The sequence below is a fragment of the Nycticebus coucang genome, chromosome 13 (genome assembly GCF_027406575.1).
Source record: "Nycticebus coucang isolate mNycCou1 chromosome 13, mNycCou1.pri, whole genome shotgun sequence".
Classification (NCBI taxonomy): Eukaryota; Metazoa; Chordata; class Mammalia; order Primates; family Lorisidae; genus Nycticebus; species Nycticebus coucang.
Genome location: NC_069792.1, coordinates 93,736,724 through 93,758,867, shown reverse-complemented (window position 1 = coordinate 93,758,867; position 22,144 = coordinate 93,736,724). Strand labels below are relative to the sequence as shown.

The 22,144-nt window shown below is 46.3% G+C and overlaps 1 protein-coding gene across 6 annotated transcripts in view; it reads left to right on the top strand.

Moving 5' to 3' along the window:
• The window catches only part of ST3GAL1 (ST3 beta-galactoside alpha-2,3-sialyltransferase 1), a 91,075-nt gene that overhangs the window by 2,195 nt on the left and 66,736 nt on the right, over nucleotides 1–22,144 (top strand). For 4 of the 6 annotated variants that reach the window (XM_053558610.1, XM_053558604.1, XM_053558606.1 and 1 more), the window contains exon 2: nucleotides 17,969–18,116. The exons of 1 other annotated variant lie outside the window; for it this stretch is intronic. The gene's annotated coding sequence lies outside the window, so the exon portion shown is untranslated. Of the gene's footprint in view, nucleotides 1–17,968; nucleotides 18,117–20,330; nucleotides 20,411–22,144 lie in introns of all 6 variants that reach the window. One more of the 6 variants, XM_053558609.1, reaches the window with a different exon arrangement.

The window sequence follows — 22,144 nt, the reverse complement described above, 5'->3', positions numbered from 1 at the left end:
CCTGCTCCAAACACAGTGGCCCAAGCAGTTTTCTGAAATCCCTTTGGTGGCTGAAACGAATGACTAGAGTTCTTGGTGAACTCCCACATCTGGGTGTGGGAGGGGTCTCTTCCAGTCTCCCATGGTCTGTGTCAGTTTCTACCATTTGGGCCTTGAGACTTAACCTCTTGGTTTCTCAGTTTCCATGTCTACCACTATCTCCAAAATCTGTTCTGCAGAATAGAAAATTGTGTGACTATACTACCCTGTTTCCCGGAAAATAAGACATCCTCTGAAAATAAGACCTACTTACAGGAAAGATAAGACGTCCCCTGAAAATAAGACCTAGCACATCTTTGGGAGCACACCTTAAAATAAGACACTGTCTTATTTTCAGGGAAACAGGGTACGTCTAATTCTGTGAGTGTGTGTGTACTGGATATAGACATATGTCCACACTATATGTGGGTGTATTGTCTGTCTGTACCCAGATACACTGACCTCAGGTCTGGGGGAAGAAGTTTCATCTTAACAGTTTTTGCTGAGTAAATAAATGAAAGAATGAATAGAGAACTTCTTCCCCTGTCTTTCAGAAATTTGCTGTCCCTGCATTTTGCTGGGCCTGCTTTGCTGTTCAGGTGGTATGATTGGGCAAGGCCAGGGTCTGGGCTGGAGAAGGTTTTTGCCCCCTTCGCAGGCTGGCAGGCCAAAACCCCCAGGCAGGGCGAGAGAGAAAAACAGGAAGTGTTGCTAGAATTGATAGCAGAGGGTTTCTTTAGAGACTGTGGATTTTGCGCCTGTGAGCTCTGTGGCAGCAGGCGGAAGCTAACTTCTGAGTAGCCTTCTTGCTAACTGTAGACAGGGCTGTGTTGTGATGTGGCAGCTCTGGCTGGCCACTGCCCCAGCTGGGCTCACCAGCATTCCTCCTGATGTCTGGGGACCTCCACAGAATTGGCTGTCACTGACTGGGAGCACCCTTGGCCCCTCTGCTATGAGGAAATGGAGCCATCTTTGGGCTCAGCAGATCCTTCCAAGGCCTGAGTCCTTGGGGGCATGGTGGACCTCTTATATCTCCTCCCCACCAGCAGTCCCTCAAGCCAGGACACTGCTGAAGGCAAGTGCTTGGCAGTCCCCTGTGAGGGGGCCTCTTAGGTGTGTGACTCTGTGAACCTTCTGGTTAGTTAACCTTGCTTAGCTTGAGTCAGTTCCTGTCTAACGGGCTGCTGACTCAAAGGATTTGTATTTGGACAGAGCTTTGCCCCATGGGATCTAAACCTTAACTCTCATCCCAGGCCCCCTCCCACACTGCAAAAAGCGACCAGGAAAGCAAAAAATAAAAAATCCACTTGTAAACTCATCTTGTAAAGGCTTCCCTGTGAGTCCTGTATGCGTGTGTGCCCACTCAACAGGATGGTGGGAAAGAATTCTAGAATAAGGTTTACATGCAGATTTGTCCAGTGGTGCAGTCTGTATGGAGACTTTGCCAGGTCCTCTTGTAGACCTGAGGGTCTGGGGGCTTTCTTATGCTCCAATTTGCTTACAGAAGCCCAGCCATGGGTCCCAAGAGAGCAGGCATTCGAGTCCCAGTGCCAGTGCTAAATTACTGTGCAACTTGGCACCCTACCCTTCCAGGATCTGGGTTTCAGTTTCACTCTGCAAAATGAAAGGCTTTGAAGCTCTGCTGACAGTCACTTTGGGCCAATTAAAGCTTTTTTTCTTTTTTATGTCCTTCTGCACTGGTTTATTTTCACCTTTAAAATTCAAAATTTAATTGTGGTAAAATGCACGTAACATACCATTTACTTTATTAACTTTTTACATATATGGTGGAGTCGTGTTAACTATGTATATGTTCTTGTGCAGCCAATATTTAGAACTTCATTTGCTGCAGTCATCATCACCTTCAAGACCCTCCTGGTGTTATGGACAGCCCAGACCTAGGGGGGCTGGACGGTCCACTAACCTGTGGAAAGGACATATTCTCTCTTTCACAGAGAGGGTCAGCTATTTGGAATCTACACTCACTTGGCAAAGTCATTTTCCAGCAGTTCTAGATTTTGAAAGATGGTCCAGAAGTTCAGATTCTGAGGTCTGAAACCCGAAAAAACCGAGGTGACATTATTGGGGATTCCCAAAACATACATATTGCAAAGAGGAACCATGGTGACCTTGCCAGGGCCTGTTTTGGTCCCACCTACCAGCTGAACATGACCTTGGAAATGACTTGTTCAACCCTTTCACTTCAGTGCAGAAATACTGAGGCTCAGAGAGGAAGTCACTGGACTATACTAGTCTAGGTTTTGTTGGGTATTTGGTTTCGTTTTTGTTCTTGGTGGTTGGATTGTTTTGATTTCAGTTGAGCCTCCTTTTACTGGGAACTTATTAAGTTCCAAGGCACATGCAAGGTGCTGAGATAGAGAGAGGGAAAAAACTCGAGGTCCTCAGAGATTGTACTGTCCTGAGGAAGGGCAGGGGGACATACAGAGGGAGAGGCCTGTAGAGACACGTGCAGAGAAAGGATGGGCAAGTTGCTCTCTGCCTTAAAGGAACCACAGGGTCAGGCAACAGGAGAGCAAAGTTGTCTCTTTTTAGTTTTTGAGACAGAGTCTCAACTTTTTTGCCCCTGGTCGAGTGCTTGCCGCCATAGCTCACAGCAACCTCAAACTCTTGGTCTCAAGTGATCCTCTTGCCTCAGCCTCCCAAGTAGCTGTGATACAGGTTCCTGCCACAATGCCTGGCTGTTTTTTAGAGATGGGGTCTCGCTCTTGCTCAGGCTGGTCTCAAATTTATGAGCTCAAGCAATCCACCTGCCTCAGCCTCCCAGAGTACCAAAGTTGTGTTCTTGAATGCATCTGGTATCAAAGTGTCTTGCACACCCTGAGTTGGCAAGAAAAATAAAGTAAGATAAAATAACAGATTGGCCACAAGCCTGTTCTGCATGGTTCTGAAGAGGTGAGGGAGCAGTGCATTTTAGAGGCTTGGGGCTTTTCCAGTTTCCTTCCGTTGGTCCTGATCTCTGGTTTATTTGCCTGTGATGATTGTCGCCTCCCTGCCAGCCTGCACCGTGTGAGCCTCCAAGCATTAGCGTGATTGTGTATAAAACAGTGGCTGCTCTGCATTTGCTTTAAAATAAAAAAACCTAATGCTTTATATTTAGTGCTTGCCCTTATACTGTATCTCAGATTTAAATAGCTGATTTGGGAGAGTGGAGTTAAATAGCATGGCAGGCAGGGGGTGGAAGAAAGTGCCCAGGTTTTCAGGGGGACGCAACTGCAAGCCAGCTAGCTGTGTGAGTTACAGGTTGCCCGCGGGTGATCATGCCTGGGAGGCAGGGGCCCTGGGAGGATTAAAGGCAAGGAGGATGCTCAGGAGAGCTCCGCATGGGCGTCCCAGAGCTCCGGATTCTAGCCATAGTCTGTTTATAAGAGAAAGAGATTGATTGCTTGGAGCAATCCAAGAACAGAGCCTGTGCAAAACTAAGGAGTTGACTGATAGTGGAAAGTTTTGGAAGAAAGCTCATGGAAAAACACTTGAAATATGAGGAGGCTGATTTTAATGTAAAATGGTTTGTTAATGCCCTCCCCACCCCCAAATGAGCAAGGCTTGATGACTGCATTTGGAACAGCACATTTCTTCCATTCCTATGGGTTGTGTAAAACTTTTACTTGCTTTTTCTCCAGGAGCAGGACACACAAATACTAGTGAGCCATGGCCTAATAGGCTGCCCAAAGTGCTGTTTCTAGGAGCAGTGACAATGGAGTGCTGAGCACTGAGGCCAGGCCACCTTGATGGACCCCTTTCTGTGTGGCCTTGCTGGTCAGCAGGGTGGGACTTGTGTCAAAGTTCAGGGCCCCTGGAGTGGACTCGTTCTGCTATTGGAGAGGGCCCTGGCATCCCAGGGTATTTCCTGGAGTCAGGAGATTGGGCAGGGAAGCCGCTGACCTGAGACTCAGAACTCTTGAGTCCTGGCCTTGGTCATGTCCCATCTGCCCCTGGGCCAGGACTTTAGGTGCTTTACTTAACCTCTGTGACCCTCCTTGTCCTCAGAATAAATTTTTTCTCTGCCCCTATTGCAGGAGACTTGGCAGGAACCAAGGCACTGGAACATGCCTCATTGATAATAATTTTAGTAGTGTCTACTTTTTCATGAAGCATTAAGTATGTGTCCGTCCATGACGTATGTCTTCAAAGTCTTAACCATTCTGGGACCCAGCAGGAAACATGGAATATGGAAAGCTTAATGGAAGGGTGTGTTTTTCAGAGACTGGAACAGGATTAGGGAGATGAATGAGGAATGGCTAAGTGGGAGAAGCAGCACCTCTGTAGGCATGGACACAGCCTCTGGAAGAGAGAGCACAACTCAACCCAGCAGAGGAGGAACCAGGGCTATGGAGCAACACCTTGCTCTGGTCGGGCCTGCCCCAAGCACTCCAGAGCCGCCAAGAGCCAGAGGCAGGAGCTCTGGGATGGAGCCCCCAAGGGCACCAAGAACAGGGTAAAGGAGATTACACATACCCTTGGTCTCATCTGATTTTGGTCTCATCTGATTTTGCAGTAGTTAGGGTGGGGTTAAAGGGGAGGAGCCCAAGATTCTCTAAGGCAGGGGCTAAGCCCCAGAAACCTCCCAGGAGGCCAACTCCCTAGGTGACTTCCTAGCCTGAGGCCACGCAGCTGGTGGAAGCTTAAGTTTTATCTCCTGGTGTTCTGTTGCCCCTAGTAAAATAAATGCCTCAGTTGTGAATTAGGTGTTATTAAGGAACTTTACTCATCCTTAATGAGAGGCATAATAGCATAAGTACAGTATTAAGGTTTGCTTGGGTTTCCCTTTAGTTTAATACTTACTACCCAGTGATCTAATTACTTACCTTTTCTTTGTCTCAGTTTCCTCTGTTGTCCAGAGGATAGTCTTTGTACAGGTGATGTGAAAAATAAGTTTATTCATTAAGGAATTTAGCAGCAGTCCTGATTCATAAGAGTCTCTCAACAGATGTTAATTTTTATTCCCAGAAGGTAGATTCAGATAGGGTCCGTTGTGCTCCAACATGGCCTTAAAAGTATTCAAATAATATTTGAATATTTGTATGTTTAAAGTTTCTGTCTTCCAATTCTGGGGATTTGGAGTTCATTTTTTTCTGACTCTGTATCTCTTTTTTTCCTCTCTTCTAAAATACATGAAAGGCCGGACACAGTGGCTCATGCTTGTAATCCTAGCACTCTGGGAGGCCAAGACTGGAGGGATTGTCTGAGCTCAGGGGGTGGAGACCAGCCTGAGAAAGAGTGAGACCCCCGTCTCTAAAAATAGCCAGGCATTGTGGAGGGCACCTATAATCCCAGCTTCTTGGGAGGCTGAGCCAAGAGAACTGTTTGAACCCAAGAATTTGAGGTTGCTGAGGGCTATGATGCCAGGACACTATCGAGGGTGACAAAGTAAGACTCTGTCTCCAAAAGTAAATAAGTAAGTAAATAAATAAATAAATACATAAACAAACAAATAAAATACATGAAAGTCTCAAAGGACAAAATTACAACAAACATAAAGCGCTCGTTATCTCTGTAGGCTTTATTGGGATTCTAGAATTGAGCAACAGTTCATTCCAAAAAAGATAAGTGACCAGTGAGCTGAGTGGGGAGGTTGGTTTTATAGACAGACAAGGGCTGAAGAACAAAGAACTGGTTAGTTAACCTTGGCTTACTTCAGGCGACCTTTTTTTTTATTTTTTTGAGACAGAGTCTCTTGGCCCCAGTAGAGTGTCCCGGCATCATAACTCATAGTAACCTCAAACTCTTCGGCTCAAGCGATCCTCTTACCTCAGCCTCCTGAGTAGCTGGTACGACAGGCGCTAGCCATAATGCCCAGCTAGTTTTTCTATTTTTAGTAGAGATGGGGTCTCACTCTTTCTTGTTCAGGCTAGTGTCAAACTCCTGAGCTCAAGTGATCCACCCACCAAGGCCTCCCAGAGTGCTAGGATTACAGCATGGATTAAGATGTGAGCCACCTTGAGCCCGGCCTGGCCACCAATTTTTATGTGAAGATTAAAGCAGGGTGAATGTAATCATCCTGCAGGTTGAAGATTTAATCTGGCCTATTTGGGAAATTGGCTGTTCCCTCTCTTGATGTCTTCTGAGGTCATGTAACAATTTAATTTGGGTTTGTTGACTAGGAACATTCTTATTTTTAGTCTGGTAATTTGGGGTGTAGGGAAGAAATTTACTTCCAAAACAATGGCCTTCTATGATCTTTTCTTAATAAATGTTATCTAACCAGGTAGATTCTGAAGCCCCTAAGGGAATATAACATAAATTAAAAATTATAGTAATTCAGAAAAGTTGGGAAGAAAAGAAGATTAGTTCCAAGTTATTTGGCAGAATTAAAAAGGAGGTTGCAAGTGACTGGAAAAGTCCACATTCCGGTGCACAAGGAAGTACTTTCTCTGAATTTCATTAGCTACATTAAAGAAAAAATCAAACCCAAATAGCACTGTAATAGATTTTGCTGCATTAAAAGAAAAATCCATTTGAATCCACATTGAACCAAGAGACAGGAGTAGTTAAAAATCCCCTTCATGCAGAGAGCACTTAAGAAAAACCCAACCGAAAAAGAACCCAAACAAAACAAACCCGGCTACTTTTCTGACAGGGTGGAATGGCTCCAAAATATTATTTCATGCTCAAAAAGCCTGAAACAACTTCACATGAAAGACAAAAATTCATTTAATTGGGCATTCACCTTTTTAGAAATAAAAGACTTAGTGGAGAAAAAAAAGAAAAGAAACAAAACCAACTTTTTCCTTAGATTCCTAGAAAGCTAGGCTGGCACCGCAGATGAACCCCCTGGATTTGTTTGGCCAAGTAACAAAGGAAGGACTCTCTCCTTCCCTCTTTCCCTTCAGTCCACTGGAGCCCTCAGAAGGCGAGAGAACTCCCCGGGGTCCTGAGCAAGTCACTGACCAGCACCACAGACGCCAGCTTGCACAGCCCCAGCTTGATTTGGCCGCAGGTTCAGTTCTTCTGTGTGCAAGACTGGGAGGCGGGTCTTCCTAATTTTACAGATAAAGATGTGGATTCAGAGAGGGGAAGTAACTTGCCAAGGTCACAGGGGCTCTGCTCCCACATCTTGTATATGCCTGAAATCACCATTACACTCCATTCGTCACTTTTGGGAAAGGAATAAGCCCACACTTTGAACAGCCCAGCAGCTCCATCACGCGTCATCCTTATCCATCCCACGCTGAACTCTGCAGATGAGGAACAAAGGTCGGCGAGGTGACCTGCTTGACGGTAGGTCTGGTGGCTGGAGAATGGTGGACCCAGGCTTCTAAGTCTGGTAGGGCCACCTCACTTACCCCCAGCCCCCAGTAGGGTGCCATCTCCACCTCACCACCGTGCTCCCCTTATCCATTAGTTGAGCCTGAGAGCAGTGGCGAAAACTCATAAATCTAGGTCTCAATATCCAGAGTCAAAATTTTATCATCATAACAACATACATGACACAGCATAAAACACCATGGGAAGCAGTTACAAATGAACTGGAACCAGAAATGGGTTTGGCCAAGGGCCCGTTCCAGCTTTAGGAAGTCCGAGACCAACATCAGCACCCGGGAGGCTCGGGGGGAACGCAGGGAGTGGGGGGCTCTGTCGTGAGACCTGTGCAGGTGCCTCATGGTGGAATCTTGAGAACGGAGCTATCAACAAATAACTCAGAGTTGTTTTGACAGAGTCAATAAACAGTGGCCAGAGAGGAGAGAAAACCCTGCAGGCAGACCCGGAACGGGGAGTTTTGCTTCCATCTTTGTAGGAAGTAACCTGGTTAACTGTTAGTGGAAGAGGTTGGTCTGGGCAAACCTCGAGTAAGGTTTCCATGAAAACGGTTTTTCAGTTGATGAATTTTTCAGAAGGCTGTGAGAGTTCGGCTGTGCAGTGGACATAGAGGTTGCCTGGTTCCGTCTGCCCTGCGGCTCCTGTGGGTCTCGTCGCCTTGGCCGGGCCAGGTGTTGTGCTTCCCCTCACCCCCAGTCTTCACTGCAGAGATGTAAAGTATACGTTTTCACTTTGTTTCTGTCACCCAGTTGACAGGTGTAGAAACTGAGACTCAGGGAGGTGAAGTCACTGACCGAGGTGACAGAGCCAGCAAGTGAGAACCGGAATTCCTAAGTATCCCACTTCTGCCCCAAATCCGACATGGCCGGCACCATGCTGCGCAATTTCTAGACTCATGCTTCATCTTTGCCGTAGTGGGGACTCTGGAATGCAGGAATAGGTCTCCCAGAGGTTCAAACAGGAAGCAGCACACTGGGTGTTTGTCCCCCAGTCCTGCCCATGGGGCGTCCTGCGCCCTCCCATGTCTTCTGGTGGCCGTAGATCCACACTCTACTGTCCTCTGTGGCAGAAAGTCCTGGTTTTTCTCCACTCGCTGCTTCCCAAGTCTTCACACCAGACGCTTCATTCCCTCAAAGGCTGGGGTTCCATGTTTTCTCCCTAATTTGCCATTTCTGGCTGGCTCTGTGGGTTTATTTATTCCGTTAAAGGCTGGCTTGAATTTTTTTTTAAAGTGGCTACATGTGTCGTAATGGATTACAGAGCAATTGATAATACACATGAAGTGCAAATATTTTTCCTAAGTTATAAATTGTCATGCCGATGGGTGTGGAGTGGTATCTCTCAGTGTTTTCTTTTAACTGACGCATAAAGAATTGTAGATATTAATGGGGCACGTAAGTGAGTTTGAATACATACAACGTGTAGTGATCGATTGAGGGTAAACGACATATCTATCATCGGAGACATTCATCATTTGTGTTGGGAATATTCAAAATTGTCTCTTCTAACTATTTGAAAATATAAATTATTGTTAACAAGAGTCACCCTACAGTGCCGGAGTATCCGAGCTCCTATCTCCTATTTAGCTGTAGTTTTGTATGCTTTAACCAATCTCTCCCTATCCAGTCTCCACATGGGTCCATGCTTTGCTGATTGCAAACACTCATTCTGTGGCTCACCAGTATGCATTCAATACAGGGAGCTCTGCCGTGCCTGGGGTTGAGGGAGGAAGGTGAACCACTTGGAGCTTGCCCAGGGGCTGGAGACAGAGCTGAGTACAAAGTTGGTAATCAAGTGGGTAAATTTTGCCAGCTCCCAATCCAGAGCAGTACCTCTTGGGAGCAACCTGCTTCAAGTGAAACAAACAATAAATAGTAAAACTCGCTGTTGCAACATTGGAAAATTCTCTTTTAACAACATCCTCACAGTGGAGAGAAAGGTTTGTCGTTCTTAGTACTTGAAAACACTGTTAATCCTACCACCTGGTGGAGAGTTTGATGAATAAAGACAGTTGCTTGGGAAACATTTTAGCTACCGCAAATAAGAGTGTTTTTGTGGGGTGTATGAGTGCTTATTTCTAAAGCATAATTTTAAATTTTAAAATTCAGTCTTCTGGAGAAAAGGAACTTAAAATGAAGGGGACAGATTAGGCAGATGGTAAAGTGGTTCTTCTACTACCTAATAGAAACTTCAAATGAAAAACACGCCTTCAAAAATGGGTTGAAGAATTGGTTACGATTTAAAGTCTGCTGTTATTTTTCTCTCTACTTGAGACATGGAACACACTGAGCTAATCAAACATGATCCTTGAGCTATGGTAGGTCCTTGATTAATGCTGTTGATAGTTTCTTGGAAACTGCAACTTTAAACGGAATGATATATTACAAAGAAACCGATTTCACCATCAGCTGGCATACTTCTGGTCATAAAATCATCATCAAACTTCTAAATAAAAGCCCCAAACACCTCTAATAGAGACAGTGAATATATATATATATTTAAGAAAGATTAATAAAAATAAGCAAGATAATTATTTACCCAGTTATTCTAGTCCATGATAAGGCTGGATTCTATCCTGGCAGCTGAGGATGCAAGTTGGGAACCATCCCTGGATAGGACACTGTTTCATCACAGGACACTCAGACTCACTCAGAAGGGGACCGTGTTGTCACACCAGGTCACCCAACGTGTATATCTTTGGGATGTCGGAGGAAACTAGAGTACCAGGAGAAAACCCACAAAGACTTGGAGAGGGTAGAATGTGGCCCTAGTTGGGAGTTGATTTTTTTTCTCATCAGCCTGAGACAAGATGTTGAACAAAAGGACATTATTTGAGGACCTCCTATATAGGATTTTATAAATTAAACTGATATCTCCACAAAGCCAAACATCCAAACAAGAAGGAAAAAAAAAAAAAAAGTACTGGCCTTGGAGACAGCCTTGAATATTGTAATACCTGTCCCTGGGATGGAGTCAAGGAGGTTTTCTCTTTTTCTCTGAGCTGTGGTGTCACATACAGTGATGGGTAGTTGGGGTGGGATACAGTGTGTCTAGTTATGCAGGTTGTGCATTTAGATGGTGTGAAACAAAGGATTGTAAAATCTTAGCATTTGCAAAGAACCTGAGCAGTGGCCTTGTTCAACCTTCTCCTGCTCCAAGTCTTCAATTATTCACCTTCTGAGTCATTCATTGATTCATTGATTCCTTCAATAAAAGCACTGGCTCTGCCACTTCCTGTCTCTGTGACCTTGAGCAAGTTACTTACCCTCTCTGTACCTTCATTTCCTCATCCATAAATTTTTGGATAACAATAGTACCTGCTTCTGGGAGGTACTAAATGAGTATTAAGTGAGTTAGTCCTGGGAAAGCTTTTTGGCAGCGCTTGCTAAATATATGCCGTGGGGGACATGTCATCACCATCATTGTCATCATCAAGCTTCCTCTTGTTCATCCTCCCTCGAGGAGTGTTTTCCTCACTCAGACTCTCCCTGCGGTCATCCTGCCCCTGCAGAAAGCTCTTCCTCATACAGAGCTTCCAACCAGAGAGGGCTTCCTGGAGAAGGTGGAAGGGAGGGGCTCTCTGCAGCATTCAGGATTTAAGGCTGGGAAATCTGTCTGGGTTGATGAACTTGGAGTGCAGTCTCTGGACATGAGAGGCAGATGAGACATACTTTAGATTTTAGCCATGACAGGATCCTTAAGACCTTGGCATCTTGTTTTATAGCTAATATGACAGCTTGTTCCAGGCCTGTCTGGTGCAACTCCTCAGCCTTTCAGCAGGCAGAGCCAGGGCTAGACACCAGCCGGCACCATAGCACTGCCAAAGACCGCTTTCACTATTGGGCTCTCCTCTCGTCTCGGGGAGCTCGGGGTGCCCCAGAGAGTGGCCTCCTGTGCCATCCTGCACACCAGAGCAGGTGGCAGGGCAGTCACAAGTCACAGGTGCTGCCCCTGCAAGGACCCCCTGTACCGGCCTGTCCTGCTGTGTTTATAGTAGTCTCCCAGTCTCTTCTGGACCTTTCTCTGAGCAAGTCTGTGTTGGTTTTGTGAACTGTCATCTATCTTCCCTCTTTTCCTTCCTGAGTTCCTGCCCAGGAAATACCACATACTGGTCATTCTGGACTAACTTAACCTAAACCTGGCTTTGCGCTCCTTGTCCTTGTCAGTATTTTTACATCTCACTGAAGTTGCTCATTTCCCCAAGGACCCCCAGGTTGGGATGGTCAAGTTGCGGGGCCTGTTACACACCCCTTTCACCATATCACAGTTTTCCCCTCTACCACCCACACATCATAAGAGGTTTGGGGACCGGTGTGTCTGGTCTCACTGCCCACATGGCTGTACCTCTGCCAACCTCCCTCCCACCACCCTGCACTTTATTCCCACGGCTCGGATAAGAGGCCAAAGAACAAAGTCCCCTCTTCACCGAGCCATATTTCACAGAGCTATAAATAGAACAGTTAGTGGTGGCACTCTGGGTTACATTCACCAGGGACAGAACTTTGTATGATGTCAGCCTCGTCCTTGGGCCCACAGTTTCCATGGTCCTTCCCTCCCTCCCTCCTTCCTTCTTCCCTCTCTCCCATTCTTCTTCTCCTCATCCTCAAAATCTTGTTGACAAGTACATAGTTGTGTCTCCTTAATTAGCTGAGCTTGCATAGAAAACAAATACATCATGTAAAACCTGCCCCCCAGCCCTGAGAACAGAGCACGATTCTGGGAAGCCACCGTGGTGCCCAGAATGCTTAGCCGGCTGGGATCTCACTCCTCTGCAGAAAAACTCAGTTGACCAACAGGAAGGTCCAGTGGGGCACCTCCTTTCCAGGAGGCCAAGGCCATGGGAAGAAGAAAGCTTCAGAGTCAGCAGGCCCACCCTTGGTGACAGGTGAGATCCAGGGCAAGAGACTCCTATGTCCCAGCCTAGTTTCGCCACATGTGTCCTGGGGGTAGCACCACCCATCTTTCTGGATTAAAGCTGAAATAGATAAAACAGGGGATGGTTGGAAAAAGCTGCAGAGTAGAAACAGCCTTTAAACTTGGACTGGGAACAGGGGGGCCCTCCTGACAGTAGTAGTGAGGATGGAAAGGGACACCCCGTGGAGGCACCCACCTGCTGAGGCAGGCACCTTCCAGGTGATTGGAGGGAACGGATAGAAGGAAGGAAAAGGTCACAGGCCCAACCTGCAGCGTCCTGAATGTCCTATATTCTTTCAGTGATGAGATCCGATCAAGGTTTCTATTCCTTCCTGTAGAATGGAATTTCATCAGACCCATGACATTTTAGAAAAAACATAGTGGCCCAGGTTCATAGTGATGAGAGGTGAGGAAAGAGTGACACTCCAGGTGGGAGTTCCTATGAGCCCTATTTGGATATTTGATTCATCTCCGGGGCTTGAGGACAGATCACACTGATGCTGGGAAAGTAGAACTGGAAAGGGACTTGGAGAATTACAGCTGACCCAGAAGAACTGGGGAGCTATTGATGGTGGCAGGGAGCACAGGTACATATGAGGGAGCTGGGCTGGCTTTCCTTCTATAGACCTTTTGGATTGGAGATGTGGAGAGAGGAGCCTCTAAAGCCTGGCCAGTCTGAGGTGGGTGACGAGAAAGTCACAGCAGAAGCGTAAGGCTCAAGCTGTCCCCTGCTGAGGTGGCCTGCTCCCTGCACACACAGCACACACCAGTGAAGAATTCCCTCCCACCCCACTGTGCCTTCCCAGCCCATGGAGCCAAGAAGAGAAACCCAAGTAAATGGCTCAGGGAGGATAGTAGGTGTTCCATTAGTTTCTCAAATCTGAATGTGCCAGTGGTGGCAAGAGGAGGGGGTAATGGAACAGAAGATGATCCCTTGCTCACCACGGAGTAGGTCATGGGCAAAGGTGTGATCCCAGCTTTCTCTCAGGCATCCTTGGCCCTTTCAGAAGGGCCCCCTGTCCTTGATCCATCCGTAGTTTCTGCTGTCCAGCCTTCAGACCATCTGCCTCTCTCCACCTTCCGTTATCAAGTGTGGAATTTTGGAACACTGTTGGAAGGGCACTCGGGTGGATCTGTCCCCACCCCTGCAGCATCAGCATGTCTTAGCCATGCTGTACGCTGCAAGGAGGCCCGGGGTCAGGACAGACTGAGAGCATATGTGTGCAGGTGTCTCCCTGGGTGGCCTGGTGACTTGGGGCAGGCCACTGCAGACTCCGAAAAGTGGATCTACTCTGCTTAAATTTTGGAAAGGTGCCTGGACCTTAGCAGGAGCTCAGCAAGGAGCTGTCTTGTTCCTAGCAGGCAAGAGCTCCAAGGGTCGAGGCTGCCATAAAGCCCTGATGGATGCGTGGTGTGATGCCTGGGACTCTGCTCAGGTGGAGTCTGCGGAAGCAGCGGGGCCCCAGACGCCCTCCCACCTTCTGGCCTCCTCACCAGCTTGCTCACTGGATCCTTCAGAAACCTCACTGTGGGAACTCTTAGGGGTCATCCTGGAAAACTATCTCCCAGGCTGTGTTGCAAACTTTATCCTAGGAACCTAGTTCTAGAACCAAGGGCTGTGGCCTTGTCCTGGTTTAGCCCTGAGATAGGGCCCTGAGGGGGGCACAGGATGCTGCACACCTCGTCACTGTGTGACCCTCATCACAGCCCATGTTTCCAGGTGTGCTGCCGAGAGAGATGGTGACAGAAGGGATTCTCACTACCATTTCTCGATAGGCACACCCAGCCCCGTTCTGAGCCCCTGCGTGCATGGTTTAGTGCATTCGCACAGCCCCACGAGGTAGTATCCCGTCACTCAGTGACGACACAGAGGTACTGAGTGTTTAGATAACTTGTCCGAGATCTCTGCCAGTCACAGTACAGCCATTCGCCAAGTCATTCTTTTGTTTGCCCCTTAGGAATGGCAGACAGAGTGAAGCACTCTTTCTTTTTCTCTTTGACTGTCATCATCACTTCGATTTTGCAGAAGAGGAAACCCAGAAATTCCAGAGGCACAAGGGCAAGGCTGGTCGGCAGGAACTGGGATCTAGGGGCTTGGATAACAGGCATAGATTTCTGACCTGGGTGGAAGTCGTGACGGCCCGAAATTGGTTGTCTCAGTTTCTGCTCACTGCCCCTGGGGTGCTGAGAATGGTGACAACGGGGTGGGCAGATCAGGACGGCTTCTTACGTAAGTGGGGTCATGAACTGGGGGCCGTGGGGGGTGCGATGGGGTGTATTTCAAGGTCGCCACAACGCTGGCGCTGCCTGTGCATTTGAGCTTAGGAGGCAGGTCAGCGTAAACCTTCCGAGCACTGACGTTTCGATATTACGTTCAAGACAGACCTGGCCTTGAATCTCATCTCTGCCAATTTCTAGCTGTGAGGCCTTCGACAAATATTTAAATTTTTCAGGGCCTCCATATCCACATTTGTGAAATGGTTGAACTACCAACCTCAGAGGTGTGGTGTGAAGAGTGAACGAAATCACCACGTGACATGCTTTGCGCAGTATCAGCCTCATTGTTCATCTCAACTCACGGTAGCTACTGATGATGAGAATATTAATATCTCTCCGAGCAAAGCAGCCGACTTCAGCCTTTAGTCTTCCAATTCAGAGATCAGCCTGTGTTGCAAACTTTATGATGAGGAATTTGTGGGTTGACCCCTTTCAGAGAGAGGTTACGAGAGAGAACAGCATTTGCAGCCTTACAAGCACACGTGTGTCCTGCCCCAAGTTCTGCTGACTTTCACTTTCAGCCCTGTTGGATTGGCCTCCTCAGCTCTGGGCCTGTGGATTCAGCCGTCCCCTGAGCAGCTCTGCTCAGTTTCCTCACACCCTCCACATTAGCCATGTCCTTCCTGGTCCTTATACTCAGAATGTTGCGCCTAACCCCACTCTGCACATGAAGACCTGCCCGCGGCCCTGCTGTGGGTATTCCAGCACTCACACCAGGCTGGGCTGTTGAGATCCTCTCTCCATTCCTCGCTCAGCCTTCTGTGTCTGCCTTGCGCTCACCTACTTATGGGTCACCAGTCTCCTTTGGAAGCCGATCTGGCCAGACAGTCTTAGTCTTGATCTCATTCTCCATGAGCATCATGTTCCAGACAGGAATTCCGAGTAGAAGCCACCACATGCACCCTGACAGCCTTCCGCTGGGTGCGGAGGGGCGCTGATCCCTGTTTCTGAGTCTGCGTCCCCCTCCCCCTACGGTTGTCTTTTTGAGGAAAGAGCCCAAGAATGCATGTTCTCCCCACCAGGGCAGAGCACAGCCCAGGCTGAGGCTCCATAAACACGGATGTGAAGTCAACTATGTTAGTCCCGGACTTTAGTTTATAATTCAGCTTCCAATCTTTACTAGTTACGTGGCTTTGAGCAAGTTAGTTACTCTCCCTCAAGCTTCCATTTCCTCATCTTCAAAATGATGAAAGTAATAGTACAAACATCCAAGAACCATTGTGAGGATTAGCCAAGTATGAAGGGCTTAGCTGGCAAAATGCTAGTAAGCACTTAATAGTGACACCTGGTATTACTGCTGCTAGCTTCATTTTGTTGTTATCAAAGTGATTTCATGACTTTATTTATCCACTTGGTTTTCAGCACCACCCTGAAAAGTGATTGAAGCAGATATACTGTCTATGTTACCACTGAGCAAAGACAGAATCAGAGGAAGGCTGTTCTAACCTCACACAGCCAGGCCTGTCCAGCCTCCCTGTGGGCACACCTAGAGGCAGGCTGCACGGTCTGGGAACATGACATTCCCACAGGCCTCAGGAAAGATTCCTGTAATTTAAAAATGTACCTGTAGTGTTCAGCCAGACCCAGCGTTAACAATTACTCACGCAATCATTTTTTGCTTGAAGGAGAAAAGATAAGATTTATTAAGCAAACGGGCTCTTTCCCTCCAGGAGTGATGTCAAATTTCACTTCCAGTTCATTGCTCTACCTGGAGAATTCACAAAACCGGAAAACAAAATCTCTTGCGCGATTTATTGTATTCTATTATGCGGCGGAAAGGTACCTGGGAGGCCATGTGGGCTGTGCGTGGTGGGGGCACTAACAGGGACAGAGAAGGAATGATTTGTGGATCTGGAGCAGGAAAAAATAAGTACACAACTATGATTTGTTGGACTGGAATTTTCCCTAATCTATGTGCTAGCTGGAGCTGATAGACATTTTTCTTCCCTCTGAGACTCCTGATTTTTTGCCTGTATCCTATATTGGTGCTACTGGCCACCAGTAGGTAGGTAGAGATGCTGGGATGAAAGGCTGGGCGGAGGTCAGCTTGGTTGTGGGAAGAACACTGGACACAGAGTCTGGGGTCGTTGGCCCATAGTCCAGCCACGCTGCTGTCCAGCTGTCTGACAGAGAAGCCGCTTCTCTGGGCTGTATTCCCTCCGTTGTGACCTTGGAGAGGCACGGGAGCTATGTCTGATTTGTCTTCTTCATATGGCTCATGTGCATGAAACACTTCACAGATGTTTCTGTGTTGAGAGTTTGGCTGTTTTAAATTGGAATGAGTCTTAGAAAGGTTGGGGAAGTGGAGAACCAGTATAGGAAGAAGCAGAATGGCAGGGTGTAGGCAAGAAGAGAGTGCAGCGTGGCATTCAGGGAAAGGTGTCCAGGGTTGTTTGAAGGCCAAAAAGAGGAAAAGTCAAAGTAGCTATCAGGCTGTTGCTAGGATCATTGGCAGAAAGACCAGGGGGTTATCACCTTCCCTGTGTGTTTAATGCTTCCTGAGAGGATCAGATGAGAAAATGCATGATGTGTGTGCCTTTCAGTGCTTGGGACCCAGCACGAGAGGAGGCCTTCTGCTGTTTGTTCTTCGTATTGTCCAAAGAAGCCTTCAGAAGCCTGCTTGTAGCCAGCCCTGGCCTAATTTACCCTTCCTCCCTGGTCTCACGCTTTTGCACTTACATTTTACATACTGGGTGGACGTCGCAGGGGAACTTTATGTCCACCCTGTATTTCTTTTTCCTTGTCCCTGGAAAGACTTTCCCTAAGTGTTGTGTTTTTGCCAAATAGATCTCATTCATTACCTTACCTTATTCACGGAGCTGCTGAATTTAAAGAATTTAAAGCTACCTCTTTAAATTCTTCTTCCAGACTGATTTGGCCATTTCTTCCTCAGTTCCCCAGAATATCACTCACCTCCTTGTATCATGTCGCCCTGAATTGTTGATGTATTTGTCTGTATTCTCCTTGAGGGCAGCGGTTACGACTTACTTTCCATCCTCACTGGTGGCTCTGTGTGCATAGAACAGAATAGGTGTTTATTTGAACAATATTGATGTGTAGGGCTAGGCACGGTGGCTCACAACTATGATCCTAGCATCTTGGAGGCAGAGGTGGCAGGATCCTTTGAGCTCAGGAGTTGGAGACCAGCCTGAACAAGAGTGAGACCCTGTCTCTACTAAAAAATGGAAAAATTAGCTGGGTCTTGCGGTGGTCACCCGTAGGCTCAGCTCCTCTGGAGGCTGAGGCAGGAGGATTACTTGAGCCCAGGAGTCTGAGTTTGCTATGAATTAGACTGATGCCATTGTGCTCTAGCCGGGGCTACAGAGTGAGACTGTTGCAAAAAAAAAAAAATAGATGTACAAATAATTGAGTGAGTGAGTGGAACTAGTGAATGAGTGTCTTTTCATTACCTCCAGCCAACCTAAAAGGCAGTGAGTGAACTAAATGTCAAAACCAAGATGTTTCTCCTCTTCCCTTTCAGTGGACACCATTTTCAGATCCCAACTTCTTCAACAGAAAATGCCAAGGAGAGATAATGAGTCCCTCCAGGAGTTGAAGTGAGCAAACACTTTGTGGCCAGGACAATCCTAGATGTGGACCAGACATGGCCAGTCACTTAGTCTGTTGAGGTGAGTGGTGAGTCTTCCCCCAGCCCAAGGCAGGGGTTTCATCTTTTCTGGTTTCTTTTGTAGATTATGTTGCAGTGGGAGGGGAGATGTTCCCTGTTCCTTGGTCTCTTTGTAACATGGCCTGCCTCTCCCAGAGACCCTATGAAGAGGAGAGCCCAGGGAGGGAAATACATCCTCCCTCAGGGGACAAATGCAGAGCTTTAGCGTTATCAGGCAACCTCTCTTTTCCTTAAAAGGAGAGCTCGTTGAGCTCTCATGAACACTGGTAAACAAAACCTGGACTGAGAGCATCGTTTGATGACAATTGTGTGTCATCCCAAAGAAGGCCTGGTATTTCCTAGAGCAGGCCTCGGCAACGGGATGATCCTGGCCCGGCCTGCTTGTAAATACCGCTTCGCTGACACACTCCCACACTGATTTGTTCAGGTGTTGTCTACAGATGTTTTCACACCACAACAGCAAGCTTAGTCATTATCGCAGAGACTGTGTGGCTGAAAAGCCTGAAATATTTACTTCTTGGTCCTTAACAGAAAAAGCACACCTACCTTGGTCTAGAGCTGAGCTGTCCATGTGGGGCTACTGCAATTTCCGTTAGTTAAAATTAAAAATTCAGCCCTCAAACACACTTAGCCCATTTTACATTCTCAGTAGCCATGGGTAGCTTGTGGCTGCCCTGGTGGATGGCTCAGAGAGAGGATGTTCTCATTGGTGCAGAGAGTTGGCTTGGAAGAAACTGTGATCATGCTGAGATCCTGGAATGTGTCACTCTAACCCAGCTTGGGCAAAACTGCAATCAGTGTGAAAAAAGAGGGAAGGCTGGTGTGTATGCCTGTGTGTGCAGCTATTTTCTTCATGATCATTGGCAAGGACATTCATCTATCTCTATTTATTTATCCGTCCTTCTATCCATCCATCTAATGTAAGAATGGAGTTACTTTTCAAATTTCTTTGGGGAGCCCACCCGTGGTCTCTATCTATGTGTGATTCCATGTAAAACTAAGATACTTGCATCTTGGGTTTATCATTGATAATTCTTTATTACACAAATAGATAGATGTAGATATGAGCGCACACCCTGCTGTGGTCACAGAAGGGTCACACACCATGTGGGGTGCTCCTCTAAGGGGAAGAAGCAGTGGATACAGTGTGCTCAAGGAATGAAGATATGAACTGTGTGTCATCCCAATGAAGGCCTGGTAACAAGGCCTAGAAACAAGGAGAGGAGGAGAATGAGCTAAGGCATCTCTGAGTCTTGTAAGAATGAGGAAAAATGGAGATAAAGCACAGTAAGGTTCATGGTCATGGTGGTGAGTTTACTTTTAAAGAACTTGTCGAACTAAGTAATAATGGCTGGGAACTTGGTGAGAGGGCAAAGACTGAAAATAAAAGATTATTCCGAAACATGAAATGAAAGGAAACAAAGTCTGGGTTCTGTGTGAGCAACAGTGGCCTTTATTCCCACCCAGATGCTGGGCGAGCTGAGTTCCGGAAGGAAGTCAGCCCATGGGTTAAGGTGGATGTTAATTTAAAGGGTTGGAAGGTCGGGGCTGGCACATTCCCCTTTTCCTGGGTGGGGCATTCTATTTCGGCAGGTCTGCTCTATTTGGGTGGACGGATTCTACTTGGGTGGGTCCCTCCATTTGACTTTATCATTTAGTACAACTGGGAGTTGGACTGAACACAGCCAGCTCCTTACAACAGAAAGGGGGAGAACCTGGGACCTAGTGGAAGGCCCATTATCTTGCATGGGACAGGACTGGGGTCATAACAGGAGGTTCAGCTGGGTGTACAAGCCAGAGCAAGTGGGAATAACAAAGGCCAATCACTGTGACATAGTGTTTATGGATAGGACCTGAGAGGTAACAGAAAGAAAAAGTTCTAGGTGGCCAGTGGATCTGGACAAAGGACCCAGGGTGGGCTGTGTAGGAGCTGAGCTTTCTCATCTTTGGGTTACCCAGGAACTAGCAGGAACAAAGCAGAGTTTCAATTATAGAGAAAAGATTCAGTTGATATGTGTCCTGTTGAAGGAACTCAAGAAAATTCCCAAAATATGACTCCCTGGTATAAAGAATATTTTGACTTGAAGGCCATTCAGGATTAAATATCACTACAGGGGACCTCCCCTCTGTCTGGATAAACTGGACTCACCTGATAAGATCAAAGGGGACAACTGACGCCCCTCCCCCCTTTTTCTGTTATCTCAATATATTTTAGGAATGGAGGTCAAGAATGTGAGGAGACTTTGCCCACATCATCTAAGTCACAAATAACCTGTCTCCCAGGTTAATTTACAGGTCAGTCTATTTCTCCCCCACCCATTTGTCCTCCCTAGCAACAGTTTATTGCCCTATACTCCTTAATTTTGCACCACCCCTGTAAAAGATGTGTATAAAGATACTCGAACTATGTTGGAAAATTGGGTTATCACTCTGTAATTGCTCCACGTGGGTATGGGTAAATAACTTTTTTCTCTTATCAATCTTGCCTTAATTGTGCGTTGATCTTTCAGTGAGCTTTCGGGGGGAAAGGGCAAGTTTCCCCTGAGCTCTGTGCTTCTAGATCTGATAATGGCCCTGTGTTTTTTCTCTTGGTTGGCCTTTAAGCATATCATCTTTGCTGATGAGTATTGGATGCATTTTAAAGAGCCATTTCCACAACACTCCTTCAAACGACAGAATTTAATGTGGACATTAGTTCATTATAATGAACATTAATAATGAAAATGTTTTGGTTAATTCTTCGAGCCCAGCACATGAAGAATGATAGTGTTGATGATGGTAACAGTGACAGCATTTTCTGTCCGTTTCAGGTTCATTATATAACAGAAGCACTGTTCTGCTAATAATAATTATTATTGTTGTTGCTATTAGTTATTATTATTATTATAATACCTTTAAATTGTTGGGCACTTGCGGGTGGCGCCTGTGGCTCAAAGGGGTAGGGTGCTGGTGCCATATGCCGGCGGTGGCGGGTTCAAACCCAGCCCTGGCCAAAACCCACAAATAAATAAATAAATTAATTAATTAATTTAAAAAAATTGTTGGGCACTTGCAAAGTTCTAAGTATTGTATTTATTTTTTTTTCATTTAAATGAACCCAGAACATACTTTTTATTTTTAAATTTAAAAAATTATTTTATTTTTATATTATTGCAAATTCACAGAAGCGTTGCCTTAATATCCAAATAATTCCTGGATACCCTTCACCCAGGTTTTCAGATGTGAACATTTTACTATATTTCTTGGTCCTTTTAAAAATATATTTTATCTGAAATCAGAAAATTATCTTACAGCCACAGTACAACTAAGTCGGACACTTAACACTGATTCGATACTACCATCTGTCTAATTTTCTGACCTTATTTAGAGTTCACTGATTGCCCCCCAAAGTCCTTCGTAACAAAAGGAAAATCCAGTTGGCCGGTGTCTTTCTTGGAAAACTTGCTTAGTCTGGTAATTCAGGACATTAACCTTTTTGACGAGTTCAGGCCGTTACTTTTCAGAATGCCCCTCCATTTGGGCTTGTCAGATGTTTCCTCGTGATTAGATTTAGACAGAGCTTTTATCACTTCTCTCCTTTGGCTCACATCAAGTGTGGACTGTGAGCTTTTGAAAAGACTATCACGGAAGTGACGCTGTGTCCTCCTTAGTGCTCCTGGTGGGGAAGCACCGGTTGTCACTCCCTTCCTGTCTGTCAGCTGTTAGTCTCAGCACTTAATGAGAATTCCTGCCCAATTCGTTCATTATTATCATGGCTGCCACATGGTGACCTTTCTAATTTCGTTGTTTTTCATGTATTAGTTGGCTTCCCCTGTAAAGAACTTTTCTTCCCATATTCATCCCCCCTTTTCTTTCTTCTCTGCCTCCTCCTTTTCTTTATGCCAGTGTGGACTCGTGAATTTTAACTTTATTCAATAGGCGTTAACACTTTGTTATCACTAGTTATTTTGATATTTAAGTTGCCCCACGTTTGTCCACTGGGGCTTGACTCCTGTGTCTTTTTCAACATTTCTCCATAGTATTTTGAGA